At 44.6% G+C, this 15,202-nt stretch overlaps 1 protein-coding gene across 7 annotated transcripts in view; it reads right to left on the bottom strand.

The window, feature by feature from the left end:
* Positions 1-15,202, bottom strand: part of MAP4 (microtubule associated protein 4) — a 159,193-nt gene that overhangs the window by 117,715 nt on the left and 26,276 nt on the right. For all 7 annotated transcript variants that reach the window (XM_051610991.1, XM_051610986.1, XM_051610984.1 and 4 more), the window contains exon 2: positions 10,144-10,197. The gene's annotated coding sequence lies outside the window, so the exon portion shown is untranslated. The remainder of the gene's footprint in view (positions 1-10,143; positions 10,198-15,202) is intronic.

The raw sequence follows: 15,202 nt of genomic DNA, 5'->3' as shown, positions 1-15,202 counted from the left end.
TGGCAGTGTTGAAGGGCAGGTTGGATGGGGCTTGGAGCAGCCTGGTCTGGTGGGAGGTGTCCCTGCCCGTGGTAGGGTGTTGGAAATAGATGAACTTCAAGAATGGAAATGAACAAATCTCCATCAGTTGGAAGTCTCCAACACAGACAAGATATCAATGGCATCTACAGCTACAGAGTAATTCAGACCTCTCAGAACACTCTGGATAAATATATTTTTATTAATTTATTATCCAACCCTAGTTTGAACTACCAGACTTCTTCCCTTAAGAATAAAAACCCTCCTTTTGTGGGTGACGTGTCATCTACATTAACATTGATTTTTATGAAAGTAAAGATGACAGCACCATCTTATTTATGTATTCATGTATTCCCCTTCAGAGAACTTGTTCCCAAAGTGTTGCTTGAAGGAAGACGTGAGAGGTCATGAAATAAGAGCTAGGAATTGCTCTGAAGTGCTCAGAGTTGCTGATGAACCTGGGAAGGCTGGACTTACCTGTTGCTGTTCTGCTTTCCTAAGACAACACCATGAGACTTGAGGATCACCACGTTCAGCAGCATCACTTCTCTGGAACACAGCATTTACCTGGCAGAGCTTGGCCCTTGCTTCTTCTACAGATCTTAGTCCAAGTCCAATGTGCATGGACAGTTGTACTGCACAGTGAGACAGTGGTTGCGAGTTCAGTCTTGGCTGCAGTTTTCCAGCAGCTACATTATTTTCTGGCCTTAATTCAGGTTCTTCCTCGGCTCAGGGTAAGGAGATATTTCTGGCAGCACTTTCCTTCTTTGCTACGCAGAGAAGTAACTAAACACAAGGGCTCCAGGAGGAGGTGGCAGGGGAACTGCAGGCACAAAGCCTACAGAGCTTTTGATCAGAGCATTTCACAGCTGAGGAAAGCCAAGGCAGCAACTCCTTTTGCTACCTGGCCTTGAAGAGCCCAGTTCTGGTCATAGAACTCCTAGAGACAGAAAACTCCAGACACCCAAGGCAGTAACTCTGCCACCTTCCTAGGAATTACACTGGAATTGTTCTGCATTTGTTTATAAGCCTGAAGTGAACGTTGCAGTTTCCCCATGGTACGTAGCACTGGAGAGGCAGCACGGTTCCCTTAGGGACCAAGTCACCTAAAAACCACTTCAACCAACAGATCTAGCACAGGCAGAGCTGACCAATGCTACCAAAACTGACAAGAGGGAATAATCAAGAACGGAAGGTAAAATTGTTCAGACTTGATTCTCGTCCCATCCAAATGACAAGTGAAGCCCAGAAGGACAACAGATGGAAGGAAGCCCACCTGAACTGCTCTGGCAAGAGAGTTGGACTAGATGATCTTCAGAGGTCCCTTCCAGTCCCCACCACTCTGTGTAACCAGTCCTAAGTGTTTGGAGAAGCTTATTTGGAATCAGAGAGAAGTCTTGGAACAAGCAAGGATGGTGGGAAAGGAGGAGGCTCACGTAGGAAGAGGGGATTTACATCCATCTAGCTGCAACTGGACAAAAACCAGAGCTGAGAGGCTTCAGGAACGCAAAGAATCACCCAGCAGACCACTTCCAACCTTCACTTCTCTTCACTCGCACCCATTCCCCCAAAAAAATACCTGGCCTGCAAAGAGCATTTTACTACTCATAATTAAGCACACAGAGATGAGATAAGAGAATATCAGCCTCCTCAGTGATTCCCTCCCTCTGGGCAATTTCCCTGCTATGAACCACTCAGCAGGATGGGGTAAGACTGTTCAAGTCAGATTGCTGCATTGTGAGTTGTACCATCTCCAAGTTGATAAAAAGCCACATTAATAAACTTGCCTTAAGTTACAGCAGGAGAGATCCTCTGCCAGAGCAGCTACACTGGGAGTACAAGAATAACTTTCCTATAAGCCCCAGCAGGGATTAGGGACTCTAGAAGGTGGGGATTAATGGTCTTGGCTGGTCTTCAAAAAAGCCACATGGAAGATGAGTTCATAGATAATAACTGTGAGGGACTTTCAAGTGTCTAGCTCCACACAGGCCTACGAGCACTGAAATAAGAGACCTTAAAAAGACTGGTATGTCCTCTCCAAACATCATAAATGCTTATCTAGGGAAAATAAAGGAGTCTGCCCACCTTCTGCACAGACTTGTAAGTATCAGCTCTAAAATGACCTATTCTTTAACTTCTTAAAAAAAAAAAGAAACTCCCCAGAATCAGACACGGATGCTGGTTTTAAAGCTGTCTCACAAGAGACATTGTTTTCTGTGCTGCACACCAGGAGAGGCAGCACCAAATAAGGAGAGTTTCATTAATCATGGGGGAAGAGTCTCCTGTTTTCACTTGGCAGAGGACAGAGGGAAAGAGAGTCAGAGTGGGGGCAGGGTAGGAAAACTCTGGCTGTTAGCAAAGCACTTTCTTTCTATGTTGCATATTGACTGCTAAGCCACAAACCAAACAGGCAAGGCAAGCAGCTGTTCCTGTCAGCTGCTTTCCTTTAATAGCACATGCATCAGAAAGGAAAGCAGCTTCTACCTCCCCAAAGAGCAAAACCCAGAAAATAATGGCTTTCTGGCTGGGATTAGAGGATCTTCTCTTGTGAGGAGGCAAAGGATGGCACGTTTCTAATAGAGTAGATCAGGCCATAACTCTAGTTTTTATTAGGTATTTTATTATTAGGTATTTTGTACCTCCTCATTCTTCTTGCTGCAAGATCGTCTCACTACCATGGCCTGTAAAGGAAGACTAAGGAGCACACAAAGGGAGCAGCTTCACTGCCAAAGTTCACCTCAGCCACAAAGTCCCTCATGTCAGCTCCTCTAAATTCATCCTTCTCCACATTTGTCTGGTATTTGCTGCTCCCAGAATGGTCTTGTGCTCATGTGAGAATTTTGGCTCCCTTTTCTAAGGTGATTTCTTCCATTATTGCTTGTGAAAAAAACTGTGCAGGATGAACACAGGACTAGAAACCAGGATATGAGCAAGAGCTCAAGTCATGCTGTGAGGAAAATTACTTTTCAGCGGTCCAGTCCAGTTTAATGACGGTTGTTCTACTGCTAAGTAGGCCCTGGATACCTACCTGGACACACATTTTGCCTTATGTCTATATACACATTTGAGAGGGCAGCAGAGAAATTAGAAACAACAGAAGACAAAGATTCTGAAATTAAGTTAAGAAAAAAAATGCCACTCTCATTGAACAGTACAAGAAGCAGCCATTAAATAGCATTTACTGGGCTCCATCCATATCAAACCTCATGCATGCACCAAGAAGTTTACTGCAGTAAGTCTTGAAAATTCTGAGTTCAACTTTCTGAAGAACAGCAGAAACAGTTCCAGCTTGTGGAAATGGTCTGGCAGAAAGATGCAAGACATCCACTCTGCAGCCCTGCTCCCTTGTTTTGCAATGAAGATCCAGTTGGAGATGTCCCTGCTGACTGTAGGGGGGGTGGACTAGATGACCTTCATAACTCCCTTCCAACCCAAGACATTCTATGATTCTATAAGAAGGAAATCAAGTCATAAATGGCACCAAAAGACCTTCTCCAGCAGAGCTCCTGCAGATCAGCTTTGTGGCTCCTCCTCCTCCAGGCACACAATCTGATGCCCACAAGAAAGGCCGGTACCATCTGCTGCAAACAAACTGACACTCTGGAGAAGTGCCTCAAATTCAACACATCAGCCAGGGTCAGTCAAAAAGCAAGATAAGATTTGAGCAAGGGGCATAAAACATCCCCGGTTACAGGGAGCAGGAGCTACAGGAAACAGCCATGCAAACAGCTGCAGCTCAGCTGGCAGCCAGGTGTGCACACTCACTGCTCCCAGGAACCCAGTTTACATACCAGCTTTACTCCCTTACCTATATAGGGTAATTCTAGTCACCTTAGTGACTATATTAGTTACTTTAATTAAAATAAGCACCTCTCTTGACGATGTAATTACACAGCATGAGAACCTGTCAATCAGGACACAGAACTGGTAACTTCAAAATGCCAAGTTGCCAAGTGAACTATTTTCATCAGTGAGAACTCAGCACCAGCTCAATGCTCCAGAGCCGGAGGACAGGAGCAGCAAACCTGGCCAAGCTTTCTTTCAAGTAGATTTGCATAGAGCAAACAATAACGTAAAGCTTTGGAAGGACAAAACCTCTGGAAGAATGAAACCAATCTCATTTCTATACTAAGAAACTAGTTTTAGTTAATTGTCAATTCTGCAAGATCTTGGCTAGAGCGAGTAAATTAGTTTAGTAAATGGACTCATCAGTTGCTTTGGAGAATCATGCCCTCCCCTCGGGCTGCTGAGAACTGACAAATATGCCCCAAAACAAACCTGGAAGTAGAATAGACACATGTGAACTAGTGGAGAGGTAGGGGTTTGCCATTTGAAAACCACAACAAAGCATTATGGAAGCAGACATTTAAAAAGGAGAAGCAAATGTTCTGCTAGTGCCCAGCAAGGTTTAACAGCATCAGCCAGAGCAGAGCTCTGCAGCCATGTCAGCAAACTAGTTTAGAGTGAACATGCCCCTTTACCAACCACTGGCAGCCTCTGTTTGCTTCATGTGTGTTAGATGTTGATGCCAGGAAAATTCAGTCCCTGTATTTCCAGGGAGTCCACTCAGGTGTTCAGAAATCCATGGAGAAATGAAGTCCCTAGACACATTTAGGGTGGGAGCAGAGTACATGGGATTCAGAGCATATGGATCATGCTCCTTCTTACTCTGCTAAGAAGCTTTGGGATATCCCATGTCTGTCTTTACACAGTGGGGTGCAACTAGAACATGCTTAGGAAAGGCCTGGCTCTTTGCACCAGCTTTTGCAACTCAATGCATAGATTTTGTTCATCTTGGAGCAACTCCACAAGAGATACAATGGAAATCAAACACTTTCTGTGTTACTAGGAATCACTCCCAAGTAGGGGTATTTGTGCCTACACACAAGTGAGAAAGACAAAAAATCCTAAGTATTTTTAAAACGAGATAGAAGCATTCAGCTTCAAAAATGCTGAACACACTTGGGCATCTCTGGCAGCAGAACTGAAGTCCTGGGCTACAACAGCTCATGAAAGGATTTGCTGGAAGCCTTGGAAGTAAATATTGGCTGCCTGTGATCCAAGAGAGAGACACTCCTATTTGGTAATGTAACAGCTTCAAAACACTGAAAGGCAGAACAATAATTTAGCTTCAGAACTGTATGTGAAGCAGGGAAATGTCCAGTGAGTCACCTCAAAGCTCCCAGAGGGGAGAGCACACTTTGCTGAGGGACCAAGCAATACCAGGCACATTCAGATGTTCCATCGCCAGTGCTAATGCACCGCACTGCAGAGACTTTCTCCCTCAATGAGGGAATTCCTTGCAGGAAAACATTATCTCCACATCCATTTCTGGTTCTTCCAGAGCATAAGCCACATGCAGGCCCGTTTGAGGCAATGTTACCAGACACCTACAGCAGCTCCAGCACCTCCCATGCTACCGAGGGGGAAAGAGAAAAAATACAGGTACAGAGAAGTGCTCAGAAACTGGCTCAGTCGAACACTGATCAGTATTGAAGTTAAAGGCCAAGGCCTGAGATGAAACACCTCTAGACTGCAAGTTCAGCAAGTACATTCACGTCTCCTTCATAAGGGTATTTATCAGATTCTGGAATCACAAAAACATTCTGAGAGCACTGTCATCTCGGGCTGAAAACTCCCCAGCAAGGAAAGCTAAAGGTTACATGCCAGACCCTCTGCTCCCTCTGGCCTTGCAGCTTATCCCTTTAGCCCACAAGGCCTGTCAGCCTGGCCCTTAAGCTGCTGCTCTCCCTGACCAGCACGCCATTTTAATGCTCTCAGAGCAGGGAAACACTCCTGCTCTCACGTGATGTTTATTCTTAGAGAGGATCCCAGGGATTTTTATTGAGCTAAGTTCAATCATGCAGCTGGCCAAGTGCCCTAAGAGCATCACAGAACTCCTCGGTTCTGAAGAGGCAGCAGCATTAGTGCAGCACAGACATATTAAAAGTGGCAGGTTATGCAAGAAAGACCTGGGTAGTTGAAGATAAATAACTCTGTCCAGAAAGTTGTTACTGCCATACCAGGTTCATCACAGACTTTGTAAAAAAAGCACAACAGTCACAGTCTGAGGTCAATTTAACTGCTTACACCCAAACAGCTCCTATCTGAGCCTTCCCATTATCCTGAGCTGGTTTTAATGACAGCATTCAGAAAGTGCCCAACATTAGCTGCTGGTGACTCAACTAGAACAAGCAGGACCACATTTGGGCAACAAGTCTCAGAAATAACTGCAAAGTTAAGTCTGGGAGAAACACACTCCAGTCAGTGATGACACTACTCCAGTTTTTTAGGTTTTCTTCAGAGAAACGTGCTTGGATGTAGCAAGCAGATGAATGAACCATCTTAGTTCAACCAGGATGCTGTCTGTGTGCCTTGTCTGGTTAAAGATTTAGGTAAAGTGGAGAAAAACGAGATGTGCTGTCAGTCAATGCCTGCATCTGGCTGGAGCATGGGAAAAGGCTGAAGGAGCTACGGCAAGAGCCCTTAGGTTACTTCTCAGTCTCAAGGAACATACGTGAGAGTAATCGTTTCTCTTTGCTCATCCCCTTTGGTTTCTGAAACCTGACGGGGTGGCAAGGAGAGGAAGAGCACTCATTTCTGAAATGAATTAATGCAGAAGAACAGTTTCCCCCTTCCAAAATGTATGCAGGAAGCCAGCAGAGGAGGAAGGGAGTAGCTGCTGCAGTTGAACCACTATTGTATTTACATTTCCGTACTCTTGAGAACAAATACATTCAAGGATGCCTGAAAAGCAAGGCATTGGTCAGAAAACAAAAGCTGAGCTTCCATGAAAGAAAGAGAAATAAAAGCAATGTGAGGTCTCCCCACAATGTTATCAGGTGCAGCCTATTAGTTTCTTTAGAGCATGATTCACTTCCTTATTGCAGGTATGGCTGCAATATGCAGTACCACAGCACTCTGCTCTTCAACACAGGCAGCTTCCCTTCCAAAAAGGGAGAGATAAGGAAGGGACTAAATAAATAATTGTTCAATGTAGCACTGGAAAAAAACCCAAACCTCTTTTTTTTTTTTAATTTAAATGCCCAGGTCACTTTAGGGAAGTAAAACCCTCTGTGGTAAAGTGACATGGTAGCACTGCCTGCTTCCCCAGGGCTCCCTCATGCTTCAAGGGTTAAACTGTTCAGTTCTGTTCTCAGCAATCCCAACCAAAAAGGTCTGCATGCTCCCCCAGCCCCCCTGTAAAAGGGTGGGTGATGATGCACCAGCCCCTCTCCTCCCGCAAACTGCAAAATCCTTTCTGAGGACAAGCAATCACCCTGGGCTGGCTAAAGCACAGGTGCAGTTTGTTCCTATCTGGTCTGTGCTACCTGCTCAGCACTCTCTGCAGGCAGCAGCTCTGCTGCAGGAGGGGAGCAGAAGTCCCAAGGCAGCAGCAGCAGCCTCACCTCACTTCCCATCAATAACACTGATCCTAGAGATGTAGTGTTGTTCATGCTTCTTCCCAGCTACAGCACCAATACCAAAATCATATATTAATCCATTAGGAAATGTTTTCAGAACAACTTTCTCCCAACCTAAACATGTTAAAATAACCAAATGAAGTCTTAGGTGCCACAAGTCATAGTCAGTATTTGTAGGTTAAGAAAGCAAACAAAGTGACCAAACATGCAACTGTACTAGGTCAGAAGAGCTCACACAAGAGTGTTGGTCTCCTCTCCCAAGTAAGAAGCAATAGAACAAGAGGAAATGGCCTCAAGTTGTGCCAGGGGAGGCTGAGATTGGACATTAGGAAAAATTCCTTCCTGGAAAGGACTCCTTCCTGGAAAGCCCTGCCAGGCTGCCCAGGGCAGGGGTGGAGTCCCCATCCCTGGAGGGGCTTCCAAGCCCTGGAGATGGTGCTGAGGGACATGGGGCAGGGGTGGCCTTGGCAGGGCTGGGGAACCAGTTGGACTCCATGATCTTAAAGGGCTTTTCCAACCAAAATGATTCTACGATTCTATAACCCATTTATTTCTGAATGACAATCTGTAACGAACAGGGGTGTGGGGTCTGTTTTGTAAAGAACCCAAGATATTCCTCAATCAGGTCATCCAAGAAGAACCAACCAGCCAGTGACAGACTCACACAAGCACTTCCTCCTTCCTGCTTGCTATCCTGGGCTGCTCCAGAGGATGTTGGGGAGGAAGTTGCCTGTATTCATGCAGGCAGTCAATGAGCCTGGATTAAATGTTCCCGGATAAATTACTTCAGGAAGCATTTTTAGCTGCTGAATACAGTCTGTGGGAAACACCTGTTTGGTTTCCATGTCCTGGAACCATGGAACAACTGTTGGGAGGTACAACCACATGTATCACTGGGACTTTAGAAGGCAACTTACACTGTAACTCTCATTTCTGTACAAGGGAGGAAAATTATATCAAACCCACCACCCTTAGACAACTTGGGAGTTGACAACATGACCAAGTAAATTGAATTCTGAGATCAATTCCAGACATCCAAGGAGTATGGCAGGCATTAAGACCACATTGGTCAAAGCCAAGTCAAGTGGAAAAGGAGGAAAAATGAAGTTCAAGACCAGGATGTGCAGGAAGGGCACTGACACTCACTCCACTGTCATCTTCTCTGCTCAGCTGCACATAGTGCTCTCTCCCTGCAGGAGAAGGTGACAGGCCACCTCCAATGACCTCTTTAGCTCCATCAAGGTCACAGTGAAGAGCACGCACAGCACTGCCGGCACCTCCCTCCCACCCCCTCCCCATCCCACCCAGGGGGAGATAAGCCATCTTCTTTGGCTTCTGTACAAAAGGCTTTTAGAGGAGGACTTAAGATGGTTTGGCAGGCAGCCACAACACACAGCATAAACAACTGGTGGTGTGGCTGCCCCTAACTGAGCCTGGGTCCAGTCACCTCATGATGGGTACACCAGAGCCTCAGCCTCCTTGAAAACACAGAACTTCACACCTGCCACCTTATCTCTGCAGCTGCCATTTAAAGAGACTAAATAAGGCATTTTAGGAGCAATTTTATCCAAGACTCAGAGCAAAGCTTTAGGAGACAGGCAAGGCTACTGTCACTTCAAGACAGTTTTACTGAATCAGAGCAGATCCAGGTGGTGATGTTAAAGCAAGCTGTAACCTCACTGCATCCATCTGACTCCTCTGAATTCTTGACAGCCAAGTATCCCTGCATGGTACTGGCAGACTGACATTAACAGCTTAATCATTTTGGGGACAGTCTGTGCCCTGGGTTTCACTGGTTTACATTCCAGACTACCTTAAGGTTAAGGCAGAAGTATTAATTAGTAGAACAGCCAGGCTGACGTTGCTCCCAGGACCTGGAGAAACAGCATTTGAGAACAGTCACTGTCACGCTAATCAAACTGCAAGGCAGGAAACTCTTGGGCCCTCAGTCCATGCAAATATAATGAAAAAACAGTAATTCCTTCACTAAAACATGGTATGTGAACACCTGCACCTCACGTATCCTTCGACCTGATGATAGATTCCAGGGAATGAGTAACTTTATAGTGCCTTCCACAAAGGAAGGCTAGGATGAGAAACGCGGATCATCCACTGCCCTCAGTTCCTAACAAAGTAAACCAGATATGTTTTTTCTTAGCCTAGTTTACTCATTTTGATCTTTGGTAGTCCTCTTGTTCTGATAAACAGGTTTGAGTGACCAAGTCAAACAAGATGCCTACCCTTTGCAGCAAAAAAAGCAAGAAAAGAAGGTCCAGCTGGGCAGAAAGGGCACCCCTTGGGTCACACACCAGCCCTGCTACCTTGAGCAGAACCAGGGGAATGTTAGAAACTTTAATAAATACCCAACAGGAAGGCTGCAAAAAGAGCAGTAAATAGAATGCTGGACATAAAAGAATGGAAAGGTAAGTGATTACAGACATGTTTACTCTGCAGAAGCTCCAGTCCCAGAACTCTTATCATGCCTTTCAAAGACACGCAGCCTGCCAGAGCCCATTTCACACTCCACTTGGCCCTGCCAAGCCTGGCTGCTGAGCTGCTGTGGGAGACACTGACGTTTCAGAGCTCTGGATGGTTGCTCTATTGCCCAGAGCAGATGAAATTCTAGCACGTACACACAGCTGTACCAAACCTTTGCTTAGTTCAAGATTTAATGTTGTGACATTAGAGAAGTGGTTCGTACCTCAACAACAGGTGTTCCCTCTCTGGGGTCCTTCAGTCCTCAGACACTGCTTATCTGCAAAACACAACACAGGCACAATTAAGATGAAGCCCTGCAATTAGAGAGTACTTGGAGGTAAGCTTATTAGGGATAGCTAGTCAAAATTAATTAAGCCTCGAGAAATGTTGCTACAGTCCCACTACATTCATCCAGGCAGCTTTCTTTAATGTTCACTCCTCAACAGGAATCGTACCCACCTATTCCTGTTTCACACCAACACCTGCTCAAGCTATTAAGGATATACCATGAAAACTGTGAGCAACTTTTCCCTCATCGTGCATTGAAATAGATTTTTTTACAAACACACCATTGGAAGTAAGGGAGGATGATGAGGCCACCCCCCCATTGAGCAGTATTTCAGTTCATATCATGGCCCCCCAGACCCTGTCAGGCTCTCACCTGCAGACCCCCCTTCAACACCCAGCTTTGAGTCACCACTGGATTTTTATCTGACAGATCAACAAATCCAGAGAGGCCCCAAAACACCTGCAGCCTGATGTACCTGTTGTTATTCTGCAGAGCCACTCAGTGAGGCACTCAAAAGACTTTCACACACCAGAACTGTCACGTTTTAGGCCAAGACAAGCAAGAAAGCAAAGATTAAGCTTTTTTTATGCAATATAGCCCATACCCCTCTATGGCAGCTTCTGCAGCTCTCACTGCAGCACGGAACCTCTCGCAGTGCTGTCAATAAACTATTCAAAGTCAAAACCTACAGGTATTGCCACATGTGTTACCCTGCTAGAAAAGCACATACTGGATTCTTTTAAAGGTGACAATAATGATACTGGATTAATATTTTCAGAGGACACATCTAAATAAAAATTAAAGAGAAAAAGAAGGGAAGAAACCAGGAGCTGTACTTCAGCTGCACACAGCAGCTATCTGCTGTTCTCCAGTGGAGCTACATCCACCATATTTACCAGGGAACCATCTCCTCATCTGCTGGGTGTTGTGTCCCGAGTTTTTCCATACAATATGTTCCACTTCATTCATTAATGCTTCTTTATTGTAAAACATGCATACACACACAAACTGTATCAAAATAATACTCCTTATATTCTCCAGGCAGCAGAAAAGAATATAAACTAAGCTGCACAGAGTCAGTTAAGTATTTCAATCCACAGGGAGAAACGTCCAACTTGTTCCTCACCATAGCAAGTGACCAAGCCAGTCTCACAGCTGAATGTCACCTCAGTCCCTGTCCCTGCCTATTAATGCAAAGTCATGTAGAAACACTGGTGCTTGCTCCTCTCCCAACAGACGCACTTTTCATGTCACATGGAAGTAAAATGCCAGATCTTTCAGGTAAATGGGAAAACAGTCCAGTGGAGAGAGCATCACTTCAGCTTTAGTAAGTGGTAAAGCACTTGGGAGTGAGAAGAACCCTCTGGAAGAGTCCTGCTCCCTTCAGAGGGGATGCAAAGGAGAGGTACCGTGTTAGTTGAGGAACGGATAAATATCTTGTGTGTGATTCATATACACGAGTACGATGGATGAGCTCCTGCTTGTGTGGCAACACCAAAGCTCCCCTTTCCAACAGAAGGGAGCTCTTTCATAACACATCATAAACCCACCTTTGCTTTTCCCACAGCCTGACTTGCAGTTCAGCCACTCTGGGATAAGCCAGGGCACTGGGGTCATCCTCCTCAGTGACCTCCATCTGATCAACACCCAGATCTCATCCAAAGGCATCAAACCCTGAACAGTCCAACTGTTTCATCGAAGTTGATCCCACATCCCTTGCTGTGACCATCAAATCATTACACTCTCACACAAAATATTACAATATTTTTGGATTGAATACACCAAACTTTACCCTATTTGTCAAGGAAAAAAAAAAACCACAAAAAAACCAAACCAAAACAAAACGAAAAAGATGACCCCGTTCCCCCAGCCCTATCTTTTGGGGCAGAACATTAAAGAAACTGCAAAGTATTAGCTCCTTTTTTACTGTTGGGCAGTGCTACTCCACCTCAAATGGGGTAGCACTGAATCAACCACAGTTCTGATAGCAACGGAGTAAAACACCACAGTTCCTTGGTCTGGACAAACACGTTTCTTCTTTTGATAAACCTGTATCTCTAGTTACTCTTTAAATAAACCCTGAAGGAAAGGATTCCTGTACTATCAAGGTGGTCTTCACTAGGCACAGTTGTAAAAACTCCCTTTTCTCCTGAAGTATGGGCTGTTCTTGACTGACAAGCAGAAATGCTGAATAATCTTTCTTACCCCAGATTGACAGACTTGCTGAAATGGCTGGTGTGGCTGCAAAGATTTGTGTGTTGCGTCTGACAACAGCCTAAGATGGACTCTACCTTGTCCCCTCACATCATACATCCAGGAAGACTCCGACCACGTATAGAAGTGTTGATGAACAGCAGGAAAGAGTCATCTATCACCTGGCCAGCAAGTACTGACTCACATGTTCCATTAATAGCCAGAATTGGTTTTGAGTTTGGGGAAACATTACTGGAAACTAATGCTAAGAGATATCTATCTATACACTGCAACCTTGATCCCAGGCTTGCAACTTCATTTCTCCCCAACACAATTTTTCTGTGACACTCAAAAGCAACATAAAGAGAAAAAGCAGTTGGTAATTTAATTTACATCCCACACCACACCCACTCTTCAGTTTATCTTGCCCACACTATCAGAGAACAGGTAGTGCCTGGTATGCACTGTCACATCATGTTTGCTATCCCTCTAATATCCAGTTTCACATCCTGCACCAGTAGTTCTTGTTCCTCAGCTCTTCTGGTTCCCAAGCTCCTTGCTCTTTTATTACTAAACATTTCAATGGCTTCTTTAACTTCATCCGGATTTTTCCCTGCCCCCCAGCAGAATTCCCTGCATCCACACACTACTTTCTGTTTGCTACCTGGTCTGGCACCTTCTGTTTCTGTCTCACCAGAGAGTTCACCAAATCCACCCCATCTGTAATACAGCAGTTACTGAGGTGTTCCAAAAGCACATACATATTTCAGGGCAAACATTAACAGTTCATTTCTGCCTTTTATCATTTTTAAAGTTCTTCAGTGGCAGCCCTTTAGGGGATGAAGCCACCACCTCCCCTTGGTCCATGAGAAAATCACCCAATTTACCTTGACACATCACCCAAGGAGGACCCCAGATCAAAGCAAGGAAGTGATCCCCCAACACCCACCTCACAAACTGACCATGATTAGAGTCTCCAGCTGCAATAGCTCCATGCTCTGTTTGAACAGTGCTTGTCTCAATCTGTATCTCTGTTGCTGCACTGCCAACGAGAGCAAGATCAGAGCAAACTTCCAGTTTCCTTCAGGATTATCACTCTTACCCTAGCTAAATGGAATGTACTTCAGTGCAATTAAGTTTCTAAGAGAAAGAATGTGCCATGGGTCATATCAGATGCCCTCACAGGCTTCCTCAAAAAAGCAACACTTTCTGTTTTCTCATCCTCAAATTCAGAAGGCTGTTTCCCATATCCCAGAAGAGAAAGCCCTCAATCTTTTAGTTTCCTGTTGTCTCACCCTTCCTACTTTGTTTCCAAATCTCTAGATAAACAGCTTCCTTTAAATAGCTCCATGTCTGAAATATGCATGGAACATGGAGATCACTTGATATGAAGGGCTAAGCAGGGCGGCACAGAGCAGCTCAGCATTCCAGATGCAAAGCAGGATCACGTTGGCAAATACCAGGAGTTCAAATGCAGTCTTGTAAACCCTGAGCTATATATAAATATATGGATACACATGGCAGCCACAAAACCCAGAGATTAAAGCACCTCTGGTTTTCATGCCAGACCTTTTCTAGAGGAGTAACACCAGCAACAAATGAACAACAACACTTTGACAGAAGAAAAAACATGTTTACAGTCACCAGGCTCCATCTTAGCTCCTTGTCCGTAACCGAACTCACCAAGATCTGAAACCAAGAATTCCTTCCAGAATACATGGTGGTCTCTCTCTTCATGGGTACCATCACCAAACATTTAATGAACTTCTGTTAAGCATCAAATTCCTGTTTCCACATTTGCATTAGGCCTCTCAGATAAAGCTGACAAACTGATTTAGATCTGATTCTAGGCCTTTGAGCAGAGCATCTCCCAGGAGGGAAAGTAAGTGCTGAAGTTAGGCTAATGAACTCCAGAGCCTTCAAACAGAAGATGGAGTCCCTCTGAACACTTAAAAGTGAATAATCTTCTTGGAAACCATTCATGCAAAGTCAGACTGTCTCCACAGCCACACAACTCTTATTATTTGTAGGAGAACATACTTCCCAACTGCAGGTAGCACATGGAAGAATAAATGTCTTCAAGTGTAAAGCAAGCAGATACTCTTGGCCAATATCCACATTTAATCCTTATGAAAGAGGACAGGCCTTAACAAATAGTCTTCTGTAGCAATTCAGGTTGACAAAGTTATAAACCAGCAAGGTGCATACAATCAGACAGTAAATAAGCAGCTGCAGAAGTGTAGCTGTTCTTGTAGCACAGTGGATTTTCATATGTCAAGAGCAATTTGAATAAAGAAACCACACGCAGTGATTCCAGAAATCTGGAGGAGTCACTCAGATTGCCAAATCACAACTGCCAAAGACCAATCAAGGACCTTCCCTGAACAGTCCAGGAAGTCTGGGCAGTGCAAGAAATGTTAATTAAGAGGTAAACTCCAGCAGCCAGTGGTCTTTGGTTAGTTGGTGCACAACCAAAGAGTCTGGGGAGGGTGGCAGGGAACAGTCAATTGCGTTACGAGACAGTCCATGGGACAAGAGGCTGGAAACACCCAGAGAAGGCTGGGATAAATACTTCAACAGGATTGATCTTTGAATCTTTCTATAGACCTTTCAGGTGTGTCTAAACAGAAGAAAAAAATCTTAACACACAAACATCCAGTTTAAAAAAAAAAACAAAAACAAAACAAACAAAAAAAAACACAAAAAAAAACCACAAAAAACCAAAACAAAACAAAAAAAAAACACAGCACCAAAAACCAAGGCAGCAAATGCCCTTGGTGAGAGGCAGCAAAGCACATTC

This window comes from Apus apus, chromosome 2 (assembly GCF_020740795.1).
Source record: "Apus apus isolate bApuApu2 chromosome 2, bApuApu2.pri.cur, whole genome shotgun sequence".
In the NCBI taxonomy this organism is placed as follows: domain Eukaryota; kingdom Metazoa; phylum Chordata; class Aves; order Apodiformes; family Apodidae; genus Apus; species Apus apus.
The sequence above is the reverse complement of the archived record's forward strand: the minus strand, read 5'-3'. Positions and strand labels throughout refer to the sequence as shown.